The 24,912-nt window shown below is 38.9% G+C and overlaps 1 non-coding gene across 1 annotated transcript; it reads left to right on the top strand.

The window, feature by feature from the left end:
- Positions 1–24,328: 24,328 nt before the first annotated feature.
- Positions 24,329–24,400, top strand: TRNAT-UGU (transfer RNA threonine (anticodon UGU)). Its single transcript has one exon. It is a non-coding gene; the product is annotated as a tRNA-Thr (tRNA).
- Positions 24,401–24,912: the final 512 nt, after the last annotated feature.

Here is a 24,912-nt window from a genome sequence, read left to right as displayed (position 1 = left end):
ATTCTTATATTACCTCATTTGGTCGCTAGAAGGCAGTAGTGAGTGACAAAGACATATATTTGTTTGCTGTTTACCAACCTAATCTACGCTCATACATTATGAGCAGATTTTCTTTATAAAATTGCAATTTGCTGTACTCAATAATTTATGTAAGGGAAATAGATTGTTTTGACATTGTGTTAAAATAACTCTAATTTTTGAAAGTCTCTAATACACAATGTGCCGTATAATTTTCCGAAATAGGACGAGGAAACAGGAACCGAACACGCAATGACGCTATTGGGTATATATTATTCAAAATACATTTCTTGTGTTTAAATACACTGAATGCATAGGCCATACAGTTGTTAAACCACTTCCGGAAGTCTTTGACGGTAATAGTGTTGAGATACTAGGTCGAAGCTCTTATGTCTGTAACAGCATCAAACTGGGTACCTTTCAGCAACAATTTCAATTTCGGAAAAGAGAAGTAAAAAGAGGAGAAGACAGATCAGGAGAATAGAAGGGTTCAACATATTTCCTAAACACATGAAAGTCGGATGCTTTTAATGCGTAATACATTTTTTTCAAGTGTACATTTTCTCTAGTCTGTTGGATTTCCAGGAGAGTTTCGTGTTCTTTTGGTCTTCTGAGAAAGAAATTAAAAAGTAAATTATCTACATTAATTAGTTATTATATTTTGTAGAGAAATATAAGGGGCGCGGTATTTTCCCTGGATAATATTATTAAAAACTCACAGAGGAAAGAAAATATAGTTTCTACTCTTCCTCCCACAAGGCTTTCTTCGGCGACGGTGCAAAGGAAATCACCGACAGATTTTCTCTCTTTCCAGCGAAAGATCCCGATAACAAGAATCCTCTCATAACTCTGATTCGAGCTCCCTCGAGGGAGGAGATAAATCATCTCGGCAGGAGAGACAAGAACTCGTTTTGTGTCAACAAACTGAATTGTAATCCGAGACGTGTCGCGGTAATTACTATCAGCCTTGCTTTTTGTCTCTGAGGAGACGTCGCGAAGAGCAATTTAAAGTTTTGCTGGAACAAATATCTGCGTGTCAAGATTGACTGATCTTTGCGCTTATGAGCAGAGAATACCGTACGGTATTTTGGCGTTTTTCAAAATTCGTGAGAGTGTAACAGTCAGAGTGCAATAAGTGTAACCGTCGCGTACACGTTGAGGGATTTTTATATTGCTTTAATAAATGAAGACCTCACGGAAAGCACGTATGTTGTACATTTTTAGCCAAATTGAGGTAAAGGTGCTATCAAATAGCTCTGCGAAGAGTATTTCTAGCTAGAAAGTATACACGAATGTAATGTGATTTTTCCATCCATTGCAAAGAGGTTTTGTTTGCGTACATAGGTAAAGAACGTGGTCACAACAAGGAAGTAACGCGCTCTCCTGTAAAATCAAGAAAATGAACAAAGCAAGTTTTTTCCCTGTGGTCTTCAAATATGGTGGCTAATTCCTCTAGTTGGTTTGTTGAAATGTACAGCCAACGTCAAAGAAAATAGTTGGTAAAATGTCCATCGATACAATTTATTTTGCTCTTGGGTGTACTAATCAGATGAGGCTTGAAAATTCGCCTCGTATATTATCAACATCACTACCAATGCTAGAAATAGATCAATGAATCAGTACACGTTAACTGCCGTGCGGGTCCCATGGGTCCGACATCAAGATTTCTTATGATGCCGCGCTGGTCCCATGGGACCGACGTTGTAACGTCTAATTCGAATCACTCTGGCAGGCCAACGGGCCTCCGCGCAAGCATATTTCTTATTGGAAAGGCCCTGCACGGCTCCCTAGAATCCAACGGCACATGCAGTTTTTACAACTTATAAACAACAAAGCCACTTTTTATATATTTATTATTATTGTTGATATGAAGCACGTAATATATTTCTTAGAACTTCTTATGGGTAAGTAACCTGATTTCGCTCATTATTTAAATAGATAATTTTAATATATTTTTTATTTTTTATTTATTTGTGGTATTTGTATATATAATTACACAGTGGTATTAGTGCATCAACACTGAGGCTATTTGCTCCTATGGCGAGGCGTCCCTATAAGAATGAGGACAATATTTGCATTTGTTGCCTTTACGTTATTTTCACCAATTATGAGAAATATATGTTTCATTTTATTATTTTAATATTTTATTTATATTTTTGTATTATTTTATATTTTTTATAATATGTACCAACTTACGAGATAATCTTTAGCATACATTTTAAATATGTATTCATACAAATATTCATATATAGTTTGGGAACATAGGAAAAATATAATACAGCACATACAGTACATAATATTCATATTTTTGTAAAGGAAATGAGTTACACTACTGCATTGCAAATGTTTTCAGAAAACTTTTGAAAAGTTTTGAAAAGTTCAGTCAACACTTGAAAACTGTAATCATTCCATGTGAACTTTATTGAAGCAAGGAATACACATATGTGGTTTACCTTCACACCATTCACAAAAAGTAACAACCTTCTTCACTTTATTCGCTGCTGTTTTTCGGTCTTCTTTTTCAGAGACCAATTTGTTTAGAATACTTCTAACTAAGCAGGTTAAATATAAAGCTCAAAGTAAAGAATGCATTTTCGCGAAATTGATTGTTGCCTTTCAATCGCCAGTGGAGCACTGAATGTATGTTTTCCTGTTGGCGCCGCGTTGGTCCCATGGGACCGACACACTATAATTTAGATTTATCTATATAATAAAAACCAAATTCGAAATTTGATATAATGAAGTTATTTTATAACAGAAACACTACCCAATGGTATTAACGGCGCTGTCAGTGAATATTGAAAATTTCATTCGGCAGTTAACTTGTCAAAGGTTATTGGTGAGTCGGCACATTGTACTAGAGTGCTGCATCGTCTAATAGCTCGAACAGATGACGCTAGATGGCTTACAGAATGAACAGTTTCTTCGTTCGAGCGAATAACGCTCGAACATTCAAACGATCGGTGTACCCTAGAAGCCCGGTAGATCACGTGCAACCTTAATTTTTCTTGTAGTAGTGGGTCTTCAAATATGAATCGCGAAGTGAAAGACGCACTAAAATTGATTCTGAAGTGAACATAGTTATAATCTCCATGTTAAAATGTAATTTAGTATATCTTACCAATACATATCAATATGTGAAAATTAATATAGACGATTATAAGCTGAAACTACCAGGACAATTTTTTGCACATTGAAATGCTATTCGGTATTCTATCTATTCGAGCGATTCACACTCGAGCGTGGGACATTCGATCGAGTATTTTCGAGCGAAAGTAGCCCAATGCAGTACTCTACTTTGCACACTTCAAAATGTACGAGCAAAAATCCCCTAAAACTTTTAATCTTAAAGTTAAGAAAAGTATGTAAAGAGCACTTGAGAATGGTTAAAATTACAATGTTATAAAGGGACCTGCACAGGACGATTACAACACCTTAAAAATGATAGAAAATACTAAGAACGTCCTCAGAAACAATATAAGGGGTCCATTCTTCTAAAGAAGCTAAAAGCGTATATTCAAACACTATCATGATGTTCCAACAGGGATGATAAACAGTTGGGAACACTAAATTTTTGTCTGAAGAACGTAAGATCGACATTTTCGATAAGAATACACCAGACAGTGAGAATAATATTACATACGCTACTCAGCGGTGGTTCCAGCTCTTGCAGAAAATGACTGTATCCATTGAAGTCGAGATGCCTTGGCCTCTTCTCCACGGGAGAGAATGTACGAGGAAATCACACAAATAAATCTGGACAGTGTGTGGAATATACTAACTGAATTATATCTTTTTGTGCTTGATGTCCAAGTTCTGATCTCGTAATTAGAAGCATTTAGGAAAGTGTTTTATTTTGTGTTTTAAAAATAAATTAACGAAATCAGGAATACTCATAAATACTCTGTCTCTCTCTCTTTCTGTACAGACACACACATACACACACACACACATACCACCCCCCCCCCCACACACACACACACACATATATATATATATATATATATAGGTAATGGACAAAATAATATGAACACCTTGGTTTGCAAAGGCCTATACCGCGTGAGGCACCTAAAAGTACCACCTGAAATAGCGAAGAAACCAGAAACAGTAGCGATGTGAGGTTTGCGGGAAACAATAATATCAAATGGGGCTCGTAAATCGGAGGTATGGGGTGGGTCGAAAAATATCGACAAATGGGGCATCTGGAGCAAAGTCAATTTTTTTTTAATGGAACGATATACAATAACATGCATAATATAAAAGAGCACACGCAGAGAAACACAACGCCGTTGGTCTCATGCATCTACTGCACATAGGAACGAAGATATGGCCATGTGAAAATATGTAAACAAACTAACAAGTGGCCCACTTGACCGTCAGTACCACGGCATGTAACACTTCTCAGGTGCCTGACAGAACTGCCTTTACGCAGAGCAAGTTTTGATAGCAGGTCCACGAAATCGTGTTAGTTCATAGCAAGAAGTCGTAGTGGTAAGAGCAAAGATTATGGTGTTCACAAACATAAAAAAAGCGGACATAATCCTGATTTATGGGGAATGCCGAAAGAATGCCTCAGAAGCCTACCGTGTGTACGCAGAGAGATATCCGGACAGACGACAGCCATCTCGACGTCTGTTTGGTAAGTTATTTTTTAAATTAAGAGACACCGGAAGTGTAACACCACGAGCACGTGTGCGGAACAAGCCAACTACAGGTGAGGCAGGTGCAACAAATGTTCTCGCCGCTGTTGCTGTGAATCCGCACGTTAGCTCCCGTGAAATTGCCAGGGATGCTGGGATGAGTTAGCAAAGTGTATTGCGCATTCTGCACACACACAAGTTTCACCCATATCATATCTCCCTCCATCAGGAACTTCACGGGAATGATTTTGTGGACCGTGTTCGGTTTTGCACATGGTTGTTACGACACGACACACCTGATTTGTCACGTATCCTCTTCACTGACGAGGCAACTTTTACCAATCATGGAAATGTCAACCTAAGGAACATGCACTATTGGTCGGTGACAAATCCACATTGGCTTCGCCAAGTGGAACGCCAACGCCCATGGAGTGCGAACGTGTGGTGTGGTATAGTGGGTGAACATCTCATTGGCCCTTTTTTATGCAAGGGACACTGAATGCTGACCGGTACATACAGTTTCTACAACATGAACTGCCTGTACTATTGGAGGACATACCACTTCAGACAAGGAGGGACATGTGGTACCAACATGACGGGTGCCCAGCTCACAGTGCAAGACAAGCTACAGCATGTGTGGAAAATACATTTCCAAATCGTTGGATTGGACGTGGAGGGCATGTCAAATGGCCGGCTCGTTCCCCAGATTTGCCACCGTTAGACTTTTTCCTGTGGGGAAAGCTGAAGGACATTGTCTACCGGGATGTGCCAACAACTCCAGAGGATATGCAACACCGCATTACTGCGGCCTGTAGGGACATTCCCTACGAGATGCTACATTCTGTGCAACGATCTTTGCGTGGGCGCCTCGTTGCCTGTATCGCAGCTGACGGCCACCACTTTGAACACACACTTTGACAGGTCTTTCGCTTCTTACGCAGTGGTTCTTCGACATACTGTCATGGTCATTTTCATTATGCTGTAACACTGTCAAATACATGGTGCTGACGATGTCTACTGTATTTTTTCTTCCTTTAACACGTTCTGTCTTCATCTTGTCCAATGGCTTCCGACATCTCATACTTGTACATGCCGTGGTACTGACGGTCAAGTGGGCCACTTGTTAGTTTGTTTACATATTTTCACATGGCCATATCTTCGTTCCTATGTGCAGTAGATGCAGGAGACCAACGGCGTTGTGTTTCTTTGCGTGTGCTCTTATATATTATGCATGTTATTGTATATCGTTCCATTTAAAAAAATATGACTGCTCCAGATGCCCCATTTGTCGATATTTTTCGACCCACCCCAAACCTCCGATTTACGAGCCCCATTTGATATTATTGTTTCCCGCAAACCTCACATCGCTACTGTTTCTGGTTTCTTCGCTATTTCAGGTGGTACTTTTAGGTGCCTCACGCGGTATACGCCGTCGTGGAAAAGGAACAACACTCAGCAGAGATTTCAACCATCTAGTGGCGATGAAAGCAAACATATCAGTCTATCAGAAGCTGGTGTGAGAGTTGCATGCGAGCAGTCAGCTATCCGTCAAATGCAGGTATGTCCGACCTTCCAGACTTCAAAAGAGGCATGATCATAGGAGCCCGCCTCGCTGGTGCATCTGTGACAAAAACAGCTACACTTGTTGGTGTAGCACGGAGCACAGTGTCAACTGTTCTGACAGCCTACAGACAACATGGAAAGACAACGTCTGCAAAGGAGAATAGTGGGCGAAAATCAAAGTTATCCAACAGGGATCGACGTGTGTTGAAGCGAATAGTGACTCGAAAGCACAAGACAACACTGTCCCAGATAACCGCAGAGATGAACAATCACCTCCAAGACCCTGTATCAATGAAAACCATTCAAAGGGAGCTGCATTCTGTGAACATTCATGGCAGAGTTGCCATCCCCAAACCGTTGGTGACTCCACGTAATGCAGTGACACGAAGAAGGGGTGCCAAGAGCACAAGAATTGGACACAGCAGCAATGGGAACATGTGATATGGTCAGACGAATCGTCTTTCACATTATTTCAGACCACAGGACGTGTTCATGTGTGGAGAACTCCTGCTGAAGCATTTGATATTGACTGCTTAGTGCCTACCGTGAAACATGGTGGGGGTCTGTGATGGTTTGGGGGGCTATATCTTGGAATGGTGTTGGCCCACTTGTCGTCCTGCGTGGGAGAATCAACGCAGAGAAGTACTGCACCATCCTGGGTGACCACCTCCATCCCATGGTTCAGACTTTGTTTCCCGATGCATGCCCCATCTTCCAAGATGATAACACCCCTATTCACACTGCTAGGTGCGTTGATGCATGGTTTGATGAGCACAGTGATGAGGTAGAACAGCTCATCTGGTGTCCACAGTCCTCCGATCTTAACATCATTGAGCCTTTGTCGGGTATTTTGGAGGCCAAAGTGCGTAATCGGTTTCCACCTCCAATGACACTTTCGGAACTTGAGACTGTTTTGTGCGAGGAGCGGCTACGTATTCCAGTTCACACTGTACAGGACCTTTATTTGTCTATCCCACGTAGGATACAAGCTGTCATTCAGGCAAGGGGGGGCCCAACCCCCTACTAATACAAGTTTTCTGCAATTGCATTGGTGTTCAGATTATTTTGTCCATTACCTGTATATATCAAAAGAGATTCAAAAATGAAGGTAAATATTGAATTGATTAAAAAACGTAAAAGAGTAGATATTTGAAACTGCAGAATGCTATGAACATTGAATCACACTACAATTCCACTGCGGTCCAAATATATATCCCAGCGGAGACCAAATCGTCCTTCCCGGTCGCAAGAAATTCTTGTTCCAAACTGTTGAGCCAGGTAACGGTAGCCTCTTGCACTGCTGCAATTGTGTCAAAACGTTTCGAGGTAGGTGTTTCTTGAAGGGTCGAAACAGATGGCTCTATGTGGTCTCGCATTGTAGTGCGAGATCACCACCCCTCTCGCAGTGCTCCTCTGCGTGGCGGTTTTGAGTCTGTCCTTAGTTTGGCAGTACTTCTTGGTTGTAATTGTTGTACCCTGTGGCAGGAACTCCACATGAATAACACCGAGACGGTCCCAAAAACACAGTGGCATATGTGTTTCTCAATTTCGTGGTCTGGGGAGACTAAGGGTGTTTTCATGTCATGGTCTGTCTTTATGACTGCAGTGTCCACAGGAGTACAGGTGTTTCATCGATGTTTATGATGCGATGAAGAAGTGACGAACTCTCTGCCGCATATCGTGGGAGGTGTGTAAGGAAAATGCCAATCTGCTTGATTTTGTTTTCCTCCGTCAGAATCTTCGGCACCCAGAGTGCACACAGTTTGCTATAGGCGAGTTGGCCACGGAAAATGCTGCTCACTGAACTGTACGAAATGTTTAATGCATCTGCAATGACATGTAACCGGACTCTCCTATCCTCACTAGTCGTCACCTCCACGTCACACAAATGTCTGTCAGTGATTGATATCAATGGTCTTCCACTTCTTTGCTCATCCGTCACATCACTTCTCCTGCTGGCAAACAAGTTACATCACACGTACACTTGTTTACGCGTCATCACATTTTCTCCATAAACCTCTTTCAGTTCTTGATTAATTTCTGTCGGGTTCTTCCCCTTGGCACACAAGAATCGAATGACACTACGCACCTCCACTGTTGTGTAATGTTCCAGTTGCGGCTCTATGTTTCGACTGGCCTAGTCAAAGGAAGAAAGAACGTGCTGCGCTCTGATGGCTGTTAAACGTACTACACATCGATACCTACAACATACACAAATTATAATTACGCACATGCAAAACAATCGATTGTACAGCAGTAGTTGTATTTGTGGTGGGGACAGGACCGGAAAGGAAGAGCAGCCCTCAAGCAGTTTTGCTATACTTAAAACAGGCTCAACATGGCCATATGAGCTTTTTGCTCAAGTGTGGAACCCTTGCCTAATCCAAGATTTTTGTAAAAATGCCCTCGGGAATTTTTCAGAAAGGAAGAGAATTTTTCAGAAAAGAAGTGCCCCTCAGATTGATTTGATTATACTTACAAAAGGCACTTCTGTGAGATTGTTGTCCATAAATTTGTTAAAAATATGCCCCTCTTGGCCACACTTAAAACTAGGCTACCCACACCCATACACACCCACACCCACACACACCCACACCCACCCACCCACACATATTTACTTCCGGTCTACTTCCGGTTTACTTCCGGTCCACTTCCGGTTTACTTCCGGTCCACTTCCGGTTTACTTCCGGTCTACTTCCGGTCCACTTCCGGTTTACTTCCGGTCCACTTCCGGTTTGCCTACTTCCGGTCCACTTCCGGTTTACTTCCGGTCCACTTCCGGTTTGCCTACTTCCGGTCTACTTGTAGCCAAGTTGTGGCCTATTTCTGCTTTTTTTATCCAGCATAGAGCTCTGATTCGAATCCCAAGAAATTGTATATAAATACCAATGCCCAAAAATATCAACACACATACACACACACACATACACACACACACATACACACACACATACACGCACACATACACACATACACACATACACACAGCACAGTGTTGAACCCAATTGATATTTTTATCCAGTATAAAGTTTTGAATTGAAACCCAGGAAATTGTATATAAATACCAAAGCCAAAAATATTAAGTGTATACACACATACACACATACACACACATACAAATCACACAGCTGAACCCAACTGATATTTTTATCCAGCATAGAATTTTGATTTGAATCCCAGGAAATTGTATATAATAAACAACAACAAAAATGCCGAATCAAAAATATTGTAATCAGTGCAATAAAAATATATTTAGCTCTAATTGGGCCAGACACCAAAAAATTTGTAACCCGGACAAATACAAAACTCCCACAATAATTTGCCCCAAATGCAATAGAAAATATAACATGCGATACTTCACATATATACATAAAGATACCTGCTCTGCACAATCATCAACACAACCATCCACATCTGGTCTGAAAAGAAAGCATGAAGCACCTCTTAATGCCAGAGCAGCAAAGCAGCCACGCTATGCACCCATCCGTAGCAGTTTTAACGGGCAATTAAGGGATCACCGGTTTGTATCAGAGCCAAGATGTGACATTAAGAATTTCTTGAACAGTGTAAATCCTAATGTGCAGGCAATTCTAAATGCTCAAAATGGGTCTTATAAGCTATCCCTTAAATTGTTTGCACAATATAAGAAGCCAAACGGTACAAAATTTATACATCCCCACTTAACAGAAACTGTACCGGTATATTCAAATACAAATTCGGACAGAATAATAAGCAGGCTGATAGATCAATTGAATAATAAACACTCTGAATTTGCGGCAAAAGAGTCAGGATGGAGCCTATGCGGCTCTCCGCACAAGTTATATGTTAATATTTCTGAATTCAGCCCATTAAAAGGATCTACATATCTGCCATTACCTGCAAATATTAAAAACAAAAGAGCCGTGGTTAATATAGAAAATACCGACCAGAAATGCTTTTTGTGGTGTATATTAGCTGCTTTGTATCCAGTTTCAAGGCATCCTGAGAGAATAACTTATTACAAGCAACATGAACATCTTTTTGACGATGCAATGGAGGGTTTAGAATATCCAATGTCTGTTCAGAATATTGATAAATTTGAAAAAAGGGCCAGGCACATCAATGGCAAACAATTATCCATTAATGTATTTATTTGTTCCACTGGCAATTGCCCGATAGCACCTCTCAGAATCAGTACACTTGATGATGAATCTGCTATTCCGATTGATTTGCTCTTAATTGAAGGGGATGATACACACCATTATACTCTGATACATAATCTTGAAGCTTTAGTGAGAACACAACTAGACAAATATAAAAAAATATTTAAGTTGTGCAGAAGATGCTTAACTGTATTTGATGGTAGAAAAATGGTGAAAGGGGTTCGGGAAGAGAGTGTAGAAATTGCAAAAAACAAGTTAATTGAGCATCTGAAATACTGTGGTAGCCATAAACCTGTTCATATGGTGATGCCCAATCCAAGTGAAAATTGCAAATTCAAAAAGTTTGAAGCCTTGTTGGAACACCCAGCATATATTGTCTGTGATTTTGAATCGAACCTCAAACCTCTTGCATTCTGCAATCCAGATCCTGAAGAATCTGCAACTACACCATACCAGCTACATGAACCTTCCAGTTTTTGTTATATAGTTATACGGGATGGTGTAGCTAGTGAGGCACACTCATACATGGGACCAAATGCCATCAAAGAATTTGCACATAGAATAGAAAATGTGTGCCGTGACATAGCATCTAACATCTTATTAATATCAAAGCCCATGTTGCCTTTAACAGAGAAACAAATTGAAGATTTCAACAAAGCAGAAAAATGCCCGGTATGTGATTCTGAATTTTCAGATACAAATATCAAGGTTCATCACCATTCTCATACAGATGGTAAATTCTTAATGGCCCTGTGTAATAGCTGCAATATTCAGATCAAGAGACCAAGATTTATCCCTATATTTTGCCACGGAGCATCCAATTATGATTTCCATCATCTGATCAGGTACGAGGGGTTTGACAAGCAGAATTTAAACATTTTAGCTGAAAATGATGAGAAATATATATCCATTAGCAAAATAATTAAAGTTGATGGTGTTCCTATTCACATAAGATTTCTTGATTCTTACAGATTTTTATCGGCTAACCTGCCTACACTGGCAAATCAATTATCTGATGATAAATTCAAAATCACACGTGCCATGTTTCCAAATCAGGACCTGAAATTAATTAGGCGGAAAGGTGTATATCCATATGATTATGTCACAGATTTTTCTAAATTTGATGAGTGTTCCCTGCCACCACAAGAAGCGTTTTACAGCAGAATCAGAGGATCTGGAATCACTGATGAAGATTATCACCATGCCCAATTGATGTGGAACAATTTAAATTGCCAGACATTTGGTGATTATCACATGGCATATTTGAAACTTGATGTCACCCTCTTAGCTGATATAATCCAGGCATTCAGAAAATCTTCCATGCAAAATTATGGACTGGACCCAAAATATTTTTACAGTGCTCCGGGCCTAGCATGGGCCGCAACGTTTTTGAACACTAAAATGCAATTGGATCTGATCCACGATCAAGATATGTATCTGTTTATGGAGAAAGGTATAAGAGGAGGGATGGTGCAATGTTCCCAGAGATATGCCAGAGCAAATAACAAGCATATTATGCTGCCTGATTATGATCCAGCACGGCCATCAAATTATATACTCTATGTAGATGCAAACAGCCTCTATGGTCATGCCATGATGCAAAAACTGCCATATGCAGGTCTTGAGTGGGTTGAAGATTTCAATATTGAAGATCTTCAGGACTTTGATGACAGTGAATATGGCCTATTCTTAGAGGTTGATCTGACAATTCCTGATGATTTGCACAATAAATTTTCTGATCTGCCCCCAATTCCCGAGGTTCAGTGCTCACCTGGCTCTAAACAGAAGAAGCTCATGATGACTCTGGAGCCGAAACAGGGATATGTCACATATTACAAAAACCTCCAGTTCCTGATGAAACATGGTGTCCAAGTGACCAAAGTTGGCAAAGTCTTAAGGTTCAGGCACTCAGAATGGTTGAAACCATATATTGATACAAACACAGAGCTTCGAACATCTGCAAAGAGCCAATTTGATAAGGGCTTGTTTAAATTGATGGTTAATTCAGTGTATGGCAAAACAATTGAAAATGTCAGAAAACATACCGATGTTAAAATAATTACTGACCCCAGCCGGAGCAAAAAATTGGTTGCAAAGCCTAATTTCAATTACAGAAGAATTTATGATGAGCACATGGCACTTTTCAACATGAAGAAAACAAAGATCAAGTTTGATAAAACTATTTATGAAGGGGCTGCAATATTGGAATCGTCCAAATTACATATGTTAACATTGTATTATGACGTGCTGAAACCTTTTTATGGTGATCGTGTAAAATTATTGTACATGGACACGGATAGTTTTATTCTTCATATTCAAACAGAAGATGTTTATCAAGATATGTCCCAGCCTGAATTGTTTCAATACTTTGATACCAGTGAACATACAAGAATTCAACCCCACAACAAAAAGGTGCCTGGCAAGTTAAAAGATGAGACACTTGGTGATGTTATTGTGAAATTTGCTGGGTTAAGTGCCAAGATGTACACCTTTGAAACATGTAGTGCTGTTGTCAAAAAGGCCAAGGGCATTGGCAAAGTAACTGTTGAAAAAGATCTCCAATTTGAAGATTATGAAAATTGCCTCAAATCCCAGAGTTCAATCAGAACATCAGAAAATAGAATTCAGAGTGAGGATCACTTATTGACTTCAAATATTGTAAGAAAAGTAGCTCTGGACCCACATGATGATAAGAGATGCATTTTATCATGTGGCATACATACTTTACCTTGGGGGCATTGTGATTTGAAAAATGGGAAACAATGCCCAATTACAGAGCATGATTTGAAATAAATAAACATGCCTATGAACTTATTTGGGTTCAAAAAACAAGCTATTATGGACCTGCCGACACCACAACCCTCTTCTGATATGCTGTCTAAACTGAGTGGCTTGTTAATTATTCATCTGAACAGCATACTTACAGATGTTGATGATGAAACGGGCAAAATATTGTACATATTTAACAATAATTTAAATCATTACCAATTACCTGTAGGTGGTCAATTGCAATTTATTACAACCCCTGAGGGTGATGTTAAAATTTCAGTAGGGAGAAATATTTATAGAATTAAGCACTCAAACATGATTTCTGGCACTGTATATACTGTTTCTGCTGGTGACTGCTTATATATTGAGGTCCCTGGGTCATATGACAAGCTTATACCCTTTTTTATAGAATTAAGAATCAGATACTCTATAATAAATAACCACTAAAACAAAAATGCCTAATGATATATTTGGCCATACAAGGCATGAAGATCACAGTGATGAGATTCTGATGCTTGATGTCAGAGTCAAGAAATTGAGAAGTGATTTACAAGCTTTACAGACCACACTCAATGCCAGTCTTCAACTAGAAATTACAAATTTACAATCACAATGCATGGACCCTCTTCTTAAAATTGATTCTGAACTCAAAGTGCTGCTTCAGAAATATACTGATCTGGCAACATTAGATAATTTTCAAAGTTTAGAAGAAGCTGTAGCAGCTCTTCAAGCCAAATTTAAGACCCAGGCTAACAACTCCGAGCAATTGAAACAGCAATTGGAAGAGCAAATAAATAATGTCCAGACACAGCTCCAAACAATTGTCAAAAGCATAAAGTCACAAGAAGATTTTGATCTAGTGATTTCCACTCTAAAAGAACAGATTCAATCACTCCAGATACCTAATCTGGACCCTCTGAACAATGCCATAGCCGAGGTTAAAGAAAAAATTGAGACACTTGAAAATTTTATGAACAACTTGCCATCTTCTGATGCTTTGAATGCAATAACTCGGAGTGTAGCAAATATTAAGCTGCAACTTGAAACATATGAAGATTTTGGAAAAATTCAAAGTACCATAACCCATCTTGAAGGTACAATAGCAGCAGTGCAAAGTGATTTGGCAAATGTACTAGAATCTCGCCTGCCCGGGATTGTAGATACACTTGTTAGTGTCCAGCACCAAATCACAAAGCTTGAAAACCTCAACACTGAATCTGAACTATCTCATTTTCATCACTTGATAGATGATATCCAAACAAAGCTTGAAATTTTACAACAATCAACACCCACTCAGGCAGATATAGCCCTGCTCCAAAATGCTATGCAAAATGTGGCTGATGCTTCTGAATTAAACAATGTAAAATTGGCACTTGAATCTTTGCAGAATACAGTATCAAATCTTCCTACATCACAGGAACTTAAAAATATTAAGAGGGCAGTGAATAGGATATTGAAATCAGAAGATATCAAGAATATCCAGACAGAGATCAAACAACTCACTCAAACAGTGGCCACTCTACCAACTAATCAACATATTAATGAACTGCATGCCCTGTTTGAGGATATCAGAAGACAGGTCCATGATCTTACTGCTCAAAATTCAAAATTGGCAGTTGTTGAAAATTTGCAACAAATTGTAGCTAATATCAAGCAACAGCTAGGGACCATGGAATCCAATCAAGCAAATGCTCTGTCTGTTTTTGCCACCCAGCTTCAAGAGATTGTGCAACAATACAAGAGACTTGCTGTGGACATAAAAATCAAGCCGGGCCATGATGATGTTGTTAGGACTATCAATGAGCATCTTGAATCTGTAACAAGCAGATTGCTTACAGCTGAAAAAGAAATAACCGGCATAATTGAGAATCCAAAACATACAGTAATTCTTGAATTGTACAGCATCCCCAACAAAGAATATGATTCACCATTTACACCAGGTGGCAAAATATATATGCTGTCCCCTGCACAATTTTATTACCAGTTTTTTGTTGGAGGCACATTGAGACCAATCAAGATCAAATATTGGCTTCAACCACAGGCACATCACTACCCTACCTTATCAATAACAAATGCTGACAACAAACCAAAAATCACCAGTGTAGAGTTAGAGGATTTTACAGACCCCAATACATTAGAAACAGCCTATACTGAAGATGATGGCACTCTGGAATTTAAAATACAAATAGGGGACAAATTATATTTAGAAAATCCTGCAGTCTCAGCTGCTGAACACCCCATAGTTGCAATATTCCTGTTTACATATTATGTCTAGTTGTTGATGAATTACACAGACAAGCCCGACATAATTTTAAGAGACTCCCAGTAGTCACAAAGGGCATAGATGATTTATGGCAGAGCGACTTGATTGAGTTGTCAAGTGGACAGTTGAAAAACTTGGACAAAATCAACAAGGGCTACAAGTATCTACTCACTGTAATAGACACATTTTCAAAATTTGCCTGGGCTGTGCCACTCAAATCCAAGACTGGAAAATGTGTTACAGAAGCCCTCAGGACAATCATCAATCAGAGTGGAAGATCACCGCGCTATTTGCAAACAGATAATGGCAAAGAATTTTATAATTCAGTGTTTCAACAATTTATTAAAAGCCAGGCAATAAAACATTATTCGAGTTACAGTGATCTCAAGGCCTCAATTGTAGAGAGATTCAACAGAACCCTAAAAAATCTTATGTATAAACAATTTACCCTCCAAGGTAATTATAAATGGATTAATATTCTTCCAGAACTTCTACATAAATATAACAACTCGGTCCATTCCACAATCAACATGAAACCCTCTGAAGTAACTTCATCTGATGAGCAAAAATTGATCAGGACTGTTTATTATCCTAGATACCAGCCAACAACAAGAAGGGCCAAATACAGGGTGGGCGATCAAGTAAGAATCAGCAAATATAAGCACTTATTCAAAAGAGGCTTTACGAGAAACTGGAGCACTGAATTATTTACAGTGGTTCAAGTTAAACCCGGGACCCTTAACACATATATAATAAAAGATCACCGAGGAGAAATTCTCAAAGGCAGATTCTATGAACAAGAACTCAGCAAAACTAAACAGCCTGACACATATCTCATAGAAAAAATCATCCGCAGAAAAGGCAACAAGTTATTTGTCAAATGGCTGGGTCATCCGGAAAACAGCTGGATCGATGCAGACAAAATAATAATATGAGCACCTGGGATGTTATAAAAAGGCTGCCAGAACCTGAACAACAAAATAAGAGAAATGGCAACTTGCTGCCTGATAATATTAGGTGTCTTATTGTTGGGCCATCTGCTTGTGGTAAAACTACACTAATGGTTGATAATTTTTTATTGGCACCCAACTGGTTAGACTGGAAAAACAGGCACTTGTATGTCTTCTCTAAGAGCTTGGAACAATTAAAATATCAGCAGTTGATGAAGCTATATGATGGATTGGATATAGCCACTTTTGAATCAGATGTTAAGCCACTCCACGAATGTCTCGATAATTCTGTTGTTGTGTTTGATGACATTATACTGGATAATCAAAACAAGGTTAGAAATTTTTTTACACAGGGCCGACACAAAAACATAGATTGCTTCTACCTGGCACAGACTTTTTCTAAAATACCGAAGCAGCTGATCCGAGACAACAGCAATTTTATATGTGTGTTTCATCAAGACCATACCAACCTCAAACACATACATGATGAATATGTAGGTGGGGACTTGAGCTACAATGATTTTTCCAAGTTTTGCAGTAGGTGCTGGAACCAGGACAGTTATGGGTTTGTCACAATTGATATGACAAGAACACCCAATGGTGGCAAATACAGAAATAAAATCAACGATTTTCTAGACGTTGAGACATAAATAAATAACCATGAAACGACCAATCATCGATGATCTTAAGTTAAGAGATTATCTTGTAAAAAGATTTAAGGGATGGAAATCACAGAACCGAGGAATTTATGAAAAACACAAACAAACAGAACAGCCTGTAATTGATGCTATTAATAATTTAGGTAAGAATATCAAAACTGTTACAGAGCAAAATCAAAATTTGATCACAGAGCTTGTACCTGTAGCTGCAAGGAACATATTAGATTATCCATTCACCCCACTTTCCAGTATTCATACACCAAGTCCTATTGCTCCTAGAAGAATTGAAGCTACTCAGGATCCTATTGAATTGGGTCTTCTTGCTCAAAAATATTTAACCACACCTAAAGACAACAAAGATGAGGTGTTTGGCTTATATGCTGACACAGAGCTTGATGGCAGTATCATACATAGAATTGGCAATTTCAGAGTAACTTTTATGGGGGATGATCTGATTGTTTATTCAGAATCTCGTCTCGGAGAAAAAGGTGCTTTTGTTAAGTACCCCGGCACACCTGGATTGTGGGAACTGATGACTAGGAAAAGGCCTGGCAGCTATACAGATCAAGATTATGATTATTACAAAGAAATATTAATAAAATCAGATGCTCTGTACCAGAACAATGATCCCACACAAAAAAGAGTCAAGTCTAGCAGTGGAGCAAAATACAATAATTTAATCAAGCCCATATGGTCACAGATCAAGACTGGCAGTGGAATCAAACAATACAACACCCTGCCTAAAGAATTTGTGTGGGTTGATGATGTCAGGAAACTTGTAGATAGGTTATTGGTGATAGCTGGGGAGGAAAATGCTGGGAACCACAATTTTTACAATGAAAAGGTTGGAATTATGGACATGATAAACACAAAATTGTCTAATTTTATAGTGAATGACCCTAAGGGGATTGGATATCTCATAAAAATTATTAATACTCTACCACCTAAATTTTGGAATATTTCTGAGGGCCGGGGCCTGGTTAATGACATTATAAACAAGCTGCCATTTGAACTACACATTCCAGGCTATCAGTATTGTGGTCCAGGTACAAAATTGGACCATAGATTAAACAGAGGGGATCCTGGTGTTAATCCCCTAGATGCTGCTTGCAGAGACCATGACATAGCATACAACACACATTCTGATCTTGACAAGAGACATGTTGCAGACAAGAAATTAGAAGAGGCTGCATTTGGTAGATTTGTAAGCAAAGATGCTTCTTTAAGTGAAAAAATAGCAGCATTGGGAACCACCATAGCTATGAGCACCAAACAAAAACTTGGGTGGGGGCTGTGAATATGTATATAATAAACCTACAATGAAGGCCAAGGGTGTTATGTATCAAATACCTTATGCAGGTCTCAAATCTCTTAAAACTATTGATAGTCTTTTAACCAAAAAGCAGCGGAAGAAAAAAAGCTCTTGTCTTGCAAAGGGGCATGGTATGAAATTGTTGCTTAGTACCCCCCAATTAAAAAAATTACAGCAATCAAGGAAAAAATCACATGTGGGGGGTTTCATATTTACTATCCCTGCCATCTTAGCAGCACTCGGGGCTGTTGGGAGCTTGGCTGGGGGATCAGCTGCCATAGCAAAAACAGTAATAGATGCCAAGAAGAATAGGGCAGAATTAGATGAGCAGAAGCGCCATAACCTCGCCATGGAGAAAAAAGGCAAAGGTGTTAAGAGAGCCATGAATAAGTTTAAAAAAAACAAGAGCCGCTTACAAACCAAGATATTGAAGCTTTAATCAAGCCACTGGGCATCAAACATTTTAGAGGTGTGTACATGTCTGATTCTTTACCGGAACAACCACTCAACAAAGAGTGTGGCATTGTTAATTTGGATGAGTACAAAAATCAGGGCACTCACTGGATCTGTTATCTTAAATATTTAAACGATGAGGCATTTGTGTTTGATTCATTTGGAGGTGTTCCTCCTGAAAATTTAATAAAATATTTAAAATCAGCTAATCTTTATTACAATAATGCCCGTGTTCAAAACTTCAAAGATGTTAATTGCGGACATTTGTGTTTATCTGTTCTCAGATATATGTCTCAAATAAATAAACCATCAATTGAAAATTTTCAAAAGGCCTTGTGGTATTTAAAACATCATGGGGGTATTCCATCTCACCAGCCAAAATTCAGTATTGAAACTCAAATTGCATGATGACATAGTGTATCCCAAAACAATAGCTCTCAGAGCATTTTACGGCATGTACTTGATACCTAATATTACTCACCACAACAATACAATTGCAGTAGGGGATCAAAAAATTGTCATCACTCCAGGGCAGTATAATCTATCCACTCTAAATGCTCAATTACCCAGAGGTGTAGTGTTAAGTCAAAATTCTGTCACTCACAGAGTAGAGATTGTATCTGCTACAGAAACAGTGGATCTGGGTACTATAGGAGAACTGTTAGGATTTGAGAACAACACAAAACTTGAACCAGCAATCAAACACACTGCTATGAATATACCTAAATTCTTAGCCATAGAGACTCTGAATATTCACTGTAATGTGGCCGAGGGTATGATTACCAAATCAAATGGCATAGGCACTCACAAACAAACCGGCATCATTGCAACATTCAAACCTAATTCCGAATTCATGGAGCCCATCATCTACAATCCATCCCCAACATTATATTTTCCTGTGTGCCATAATAGAATAGATTATATTGAATTGATGGTCACTAATGAAAAAGAAGAATTAGTTGATTTTGCTGGAGCCACAACAACTGCAATCATAGAGATTAACATTTAAATAAAAATACATACAATGGAAAATATTGAGAGTTATGAGCTACAATCATTCCCTCCAAACAGGAGGACATTTGCAAATTTAAATCAACCCAACACAGAAATAGAGGTTGATCTTGATGTAGGGGACGGCTTTATACACCCCCACAGAGCAGATCTATACATCAAATTTGATGTTGTAAAGCTCGATGGAACAGATTATCCGGCAAATTCGAATATAAGATTGGTGGACAATTTTGTGCCGCATCTGTTCTCTGAAATTGAGATCAGAAAGCATGGTGTTGTTATAAACAGAGTGGATTATCCCGGCATTACCTCCACAGCTTTGGCTACATTAAAATTATCCAAAACAGAGGCTTCATACTATCAAATAGGTGGATTTGAGGCTGGTGATAAGATATTATCCAAGAGCCACACAGTGCTGTTCCCCATGCGCCTGTTGCCAGGATTCTTCTCGGATTACAAAGAAATTATGTGGAAGGGTGGGTTAAGAATTACATTTAGAAGAGCTGCAAATGATAATAATGCTTTGATGAGGTACAGTGCAATAAACCCTACAGGGGAAGCTCTGCCCAATACCCTACCAGATGAGGGCAAATGCATTATTCAGACTATGGAGCTAAGAATCCCTGTTGTTGAATATGAGGCCAGCTATGCTCTTAAATACAAAGCTGATATCCTAAAAAATCCACACATTCCTCTGCAATTTTATACATATCAATGCGTACAGAAGGTTGCCACTGGTACTTATTATGAATTTGATGCCACAAATTCATTTTCCAGCATACAATATGACATGCCTGATTTTGTGGTGGTGCTGTTTCAGACTGGAAGACACAATAATCAGGAAAAAAATTCAAGCAAATTTGATAACTGCAACATCAAGAACATATATCTTAAAAATGGCAGAAATGAGGTTTTTCCTAGAGAAAATTACAATTTAGACATTTCCAAGGATGATTTCCTCAAATTATATGAGGCTTTTTCGGCTTTCAAAAGGGTCACTACGGGCAATACGGATATGTATTACACACCAGATGAATTCAAGGCACGGAGACCCATGTTTGTAATCAACACTTCAAAAAGGAAACAAGTTGTGGTGAATGACAGAACAAACATTAAAATTATCTGTGAATTCCACGAGGCATTACCCGATGATACCATATGTAGCGTCATTCTCATAGGTGAAAAATCATATGTTTATGATGTAAGAAATGAGAGAGTCACAGAGCAATTCTAGAAGATTTACATTATCTTAATACTAGATATGCAAGATAAGCCTGGTGTCCAATTAAACTCAAACCGGAAGTAGGCAAACCGGAAGTGAACCGGAAGTAGGCAAACCGGAAGTGGACCGGAAGTAAACCGGAAGTGGACCGGAAGTAGACCGGAAGTAAACCGGAAGTGGACCGGAAGTAGACCGGAAGTGGACCGGAAGTAAACCGGAAGTAGACCGGAAGTAAATATGTGTGGGTGGGTGGGTGTGGGTGTGTGTGGGTGTGGGTGTGTATGGGTGTGGGTAGCCTAGTTTTAAGTGTGGCCAAGAGGGGCATATTTTTAACAAATTTATGGACAACAATCTCACAGAAGTGCCTTTTGTAAGTATAAACAAATCATTCTGAGGGGCACTTCTTTTCTGAAAAATTCTCTTCCTTTCTGAAAAATTCTCTTCCTTTCTGAAAAATTCCCGAGGGCATTTTTACAAAAATCTTGGATTAGGCAAGGGTTCCACACTTGAGCAAAAAGCTCATATGGCCATGTTGAGCCTGTTTTAAGTATAGCAAAACTGCTTGAGGGCTGCTCTTCCTTTCCGGTCCTGTCCCCACCACAAACACAACTACTTACAGCTAAATTCACCTTATTTTTCTATTCACCTTTGTGTATATATATGTGTGTGTGTATGTAGACATGTATATATATATATATATATATTGTATTTGTGTAATATTATTCAGAATTTCCTCAAAATAATCCTTCTCTATTTGATGTCGTTCCAAATGACTGGAATCTTTAGATTAATATTTTCTTCCAAAATAACAGCTAAACTTCAAGTATACTGTACTGTCTGCAAAGAAACAGTTACTGTGTATTGTATTATGTGACAAGATACTATGACGAGATTAGGCTAGCGAGGCTTCCCCCTCCCCTGTTGTGTCCTCATATACTACCAAGACCAAATCACCTAAAATCCCAACTCGAACATTTCACACCACAGTACTTCGGACACACCCGTCAGGTAGTGCGCGGCTACGCAGCATTGCGTTTGTCCTAGCGAACCATTCCGATTTAAAAAAGAATCACTGCCAAACGAATAGATATTTTGTTACTCGATTTCCCTTATGTTTCTTGTGACACTAGTTACAAATGTTGAGTGTACCCAGGAATGCAAAAGTATGACAGCTATAGTGCCAGTTTCATGCTAATTCACAACAAAGCCACCATGAACCCCTTGTAAGGTATGAAATTAGGATTATTCAGTATAAACTTATACATCGAACCTCGCACATTTGACTAAATCAACAGGACCTAGATGTATTACATTACAAAGAGATTTGCATGGCCCCGTATATTGTTGCTTAGAAATGTGAGTATGGTGAACCTTATGTTATCGCCTTCCTATATACCCTATTTCTACAATACATTTACAAAGATGGAATATTAAAACCTTTTCATGACCACTGCACACGCGGAACTCTTCCCTGCTGAAAATAAACTTCAAGATTAGAGTACCTGAATATACAGAATCAAGTAACTTTGGAAAATAGAAAAAAAGATAAAATCCTGATTTCCAGTGTTTAAATTACGTGCTTGTTTATTTGAGGTAAACCAAAAGAAAATCTTACAAGAATGATGTTCAATTCTGTAAAAATATCTTTATATATTCTGTTAGCTTACCTTATAATCCGCTTCGACAAGCTACAGTGCTTAACTGGCTCAAATTTATTCTTTACAACCGCCAGTTTTAATGAAACGCATGTGACCTTTATGTCAATTATTTAAACTTTGACGTGTTTGGATACACAAATTATTTAATAACACGTTCACAAGACAAAAACGATCAGTCCGATACTTAGAGTAATGGACCCATGTGAACATAACTCTTTTGGACGACGTGCGCTATCCAGATTTGAAAAATTGCACACACTCTAGCATGAACTATTATTCTTTAACAGGTGGACATCAACCCTTTCGGTATCAATCTTTGCCCACATGCCTGTACGGACTTTAGCAACTCATTCGAAATCATTCACGCTGGTTAGCACCAGGTGACTACAAGACAGTCAATTATTTAGCAAATGGCGTTGTTAGCCATAATCCTACAACCACGAGGTCGTGTGCACATGCATAATGATGATAGCTTTTATCACGGAGCACTCGTATACATTTAACATATGTATCACAACGGTAGATCTACCTTACACACGCTTGGATACGCGCTTGGATACCTATATACGAGAGTCACTTAATAGAAAGTTGTTCTACTTACGAGCTCTTGGACCGAGGAAGGAAAGACATGATGTCGATCCATTCATTTTCACGCATATCTCTATTACCTGACGTTGAGTTCCCGGTAATTTTACCAACAACTGTTCCTCGATGCCTTGCGATCACTTCTTAGCATAGTGCCTCAGCCTACATCGATGCTAATTGCAATGATTCTTCATTTTGTCCCTCACGAAAACATCTTTCGTGCAATGTCCTCTGGTATTTTTCATCCGAGTCCATCATCCCACACATTCCTCTATCTCGATTGTTCCGCTTCCGGTCCTGCTCTTCCGGTCCTCTGTCCAACTATTCGGCACTTCTGCAAAATTGTTCACTTGCAAACACACAATAAAGAAAACCGAAACCTTTAACAATGGATGGTATATTGAGGAACTACTATCTATAGCTACTTCTCTTTTTCTTGATTTGAACTGATGTCAAGCAACAATTAACAATAAATGAAGCGTAAATAAACCACTGCATTTTTACCAGATTCAACGAATGTGTTATATGAACACGTCCATGACTGACATTTAGGCAGAAATATCCCAACTGCAAATATTAATAAATTTGGATATTGTCGCGGTTCACTAATTACCATGTCTAACAACTATTGTTTCGCAAACGCTAATTCTAAAAACAGACAACAAGATTTATTTTCTGATAAAAAAGGTGACTCTTACTAACAATACGACTTTGAAAATAAATACGATGTCCTTGCTCCAAAAAGCATATGAAGGACATCTCGTGAGAAATTGTTGAACTTGATGTTGAATTGCTAGCTATGTTCGTGAATTCTCTTCTATTCGAAATTCGTTCCTTACTGAACGAGATATAGTTGTCTTAATTAGTATTCAAGCATTACAAATGTTGGTCAAAATATTCCTTATGACTACTAATGTCATAATACATTTACCTCACCTTGTGACTCAACTGCCCTTATGGATCCTTGTACCTGTTCCATATGTTTCTTCTCTTTCCCCTACTTCTCAGAATCCTTACATCATTTTTAGCTTCCTCTAACCATCTTCTCCTTTGTCTTCTTGATTTTCGTCTCTGGCATTTGCCTCCCCCATGGCGCAGTGGTAGCGTCTTTGCCTTGTAATCAAGGGGTCCCGGGTTCGATACCCGGTGGAGGAACAAGTGGTTCGGATCCCACTTTAAACTGTAGGTCCAGTCCCGATTAGCCTTACTGTGCATAAAGTGGACTTAAAACAGCAACTCAACTCGTCTCTGGCATTTCATACATTTACCTCCTCATACGCCTACTTTCGTTCATTCTATCTCCAGGCCTTACCAATCTTAATCAGACCCTATGAAATGAATTTGTATCTTAATAGATTTCAATACTTCTGATATTGTATGTACGCATAACAAACAAAAAAGTAACATTTTTTCAGACACAATTTTTCAAAGATATGTAAATGAGAATTCTTTCTTTCCCCTTGGTTATTTTTACCTCTCTTTTATATTTTGTAGAAAAATCTCGACAATTAAGATGAATGATGAAATGTATAATAGGAAAAACACAGTGATACTCTCCTGCCATAGCCAGGATTAGAATACTGGACTTTAGTGTGTGTTCCCGTCACCATTCTTCACAGAGAGGAAAGGTTAATATCCCCGTCGTGTCGGCCGAGGATCTCGTTGCA

The sequence above is a fragment of the Lepisma saccharinum genome, chromosome 9 (genome assembly GCF_977018435.1).
Source record: "Lepisma saccharinum chromosome 9, izLepSacc3.1, whole genome shotgun sequence".
In the NCBI taxonomy this organism is placed as follows: domain Eukaryota; kingdom Metazoa; phylum Arthropoda; class Insecta; order Zygentoma; family Lepismatidae; genus Lepisma; species Lepisma saccharinum.
Note: the sequence above shows the minus strand (reverse complement) of the source record. Positions and strands in the feature narration are given on the sequence as shown.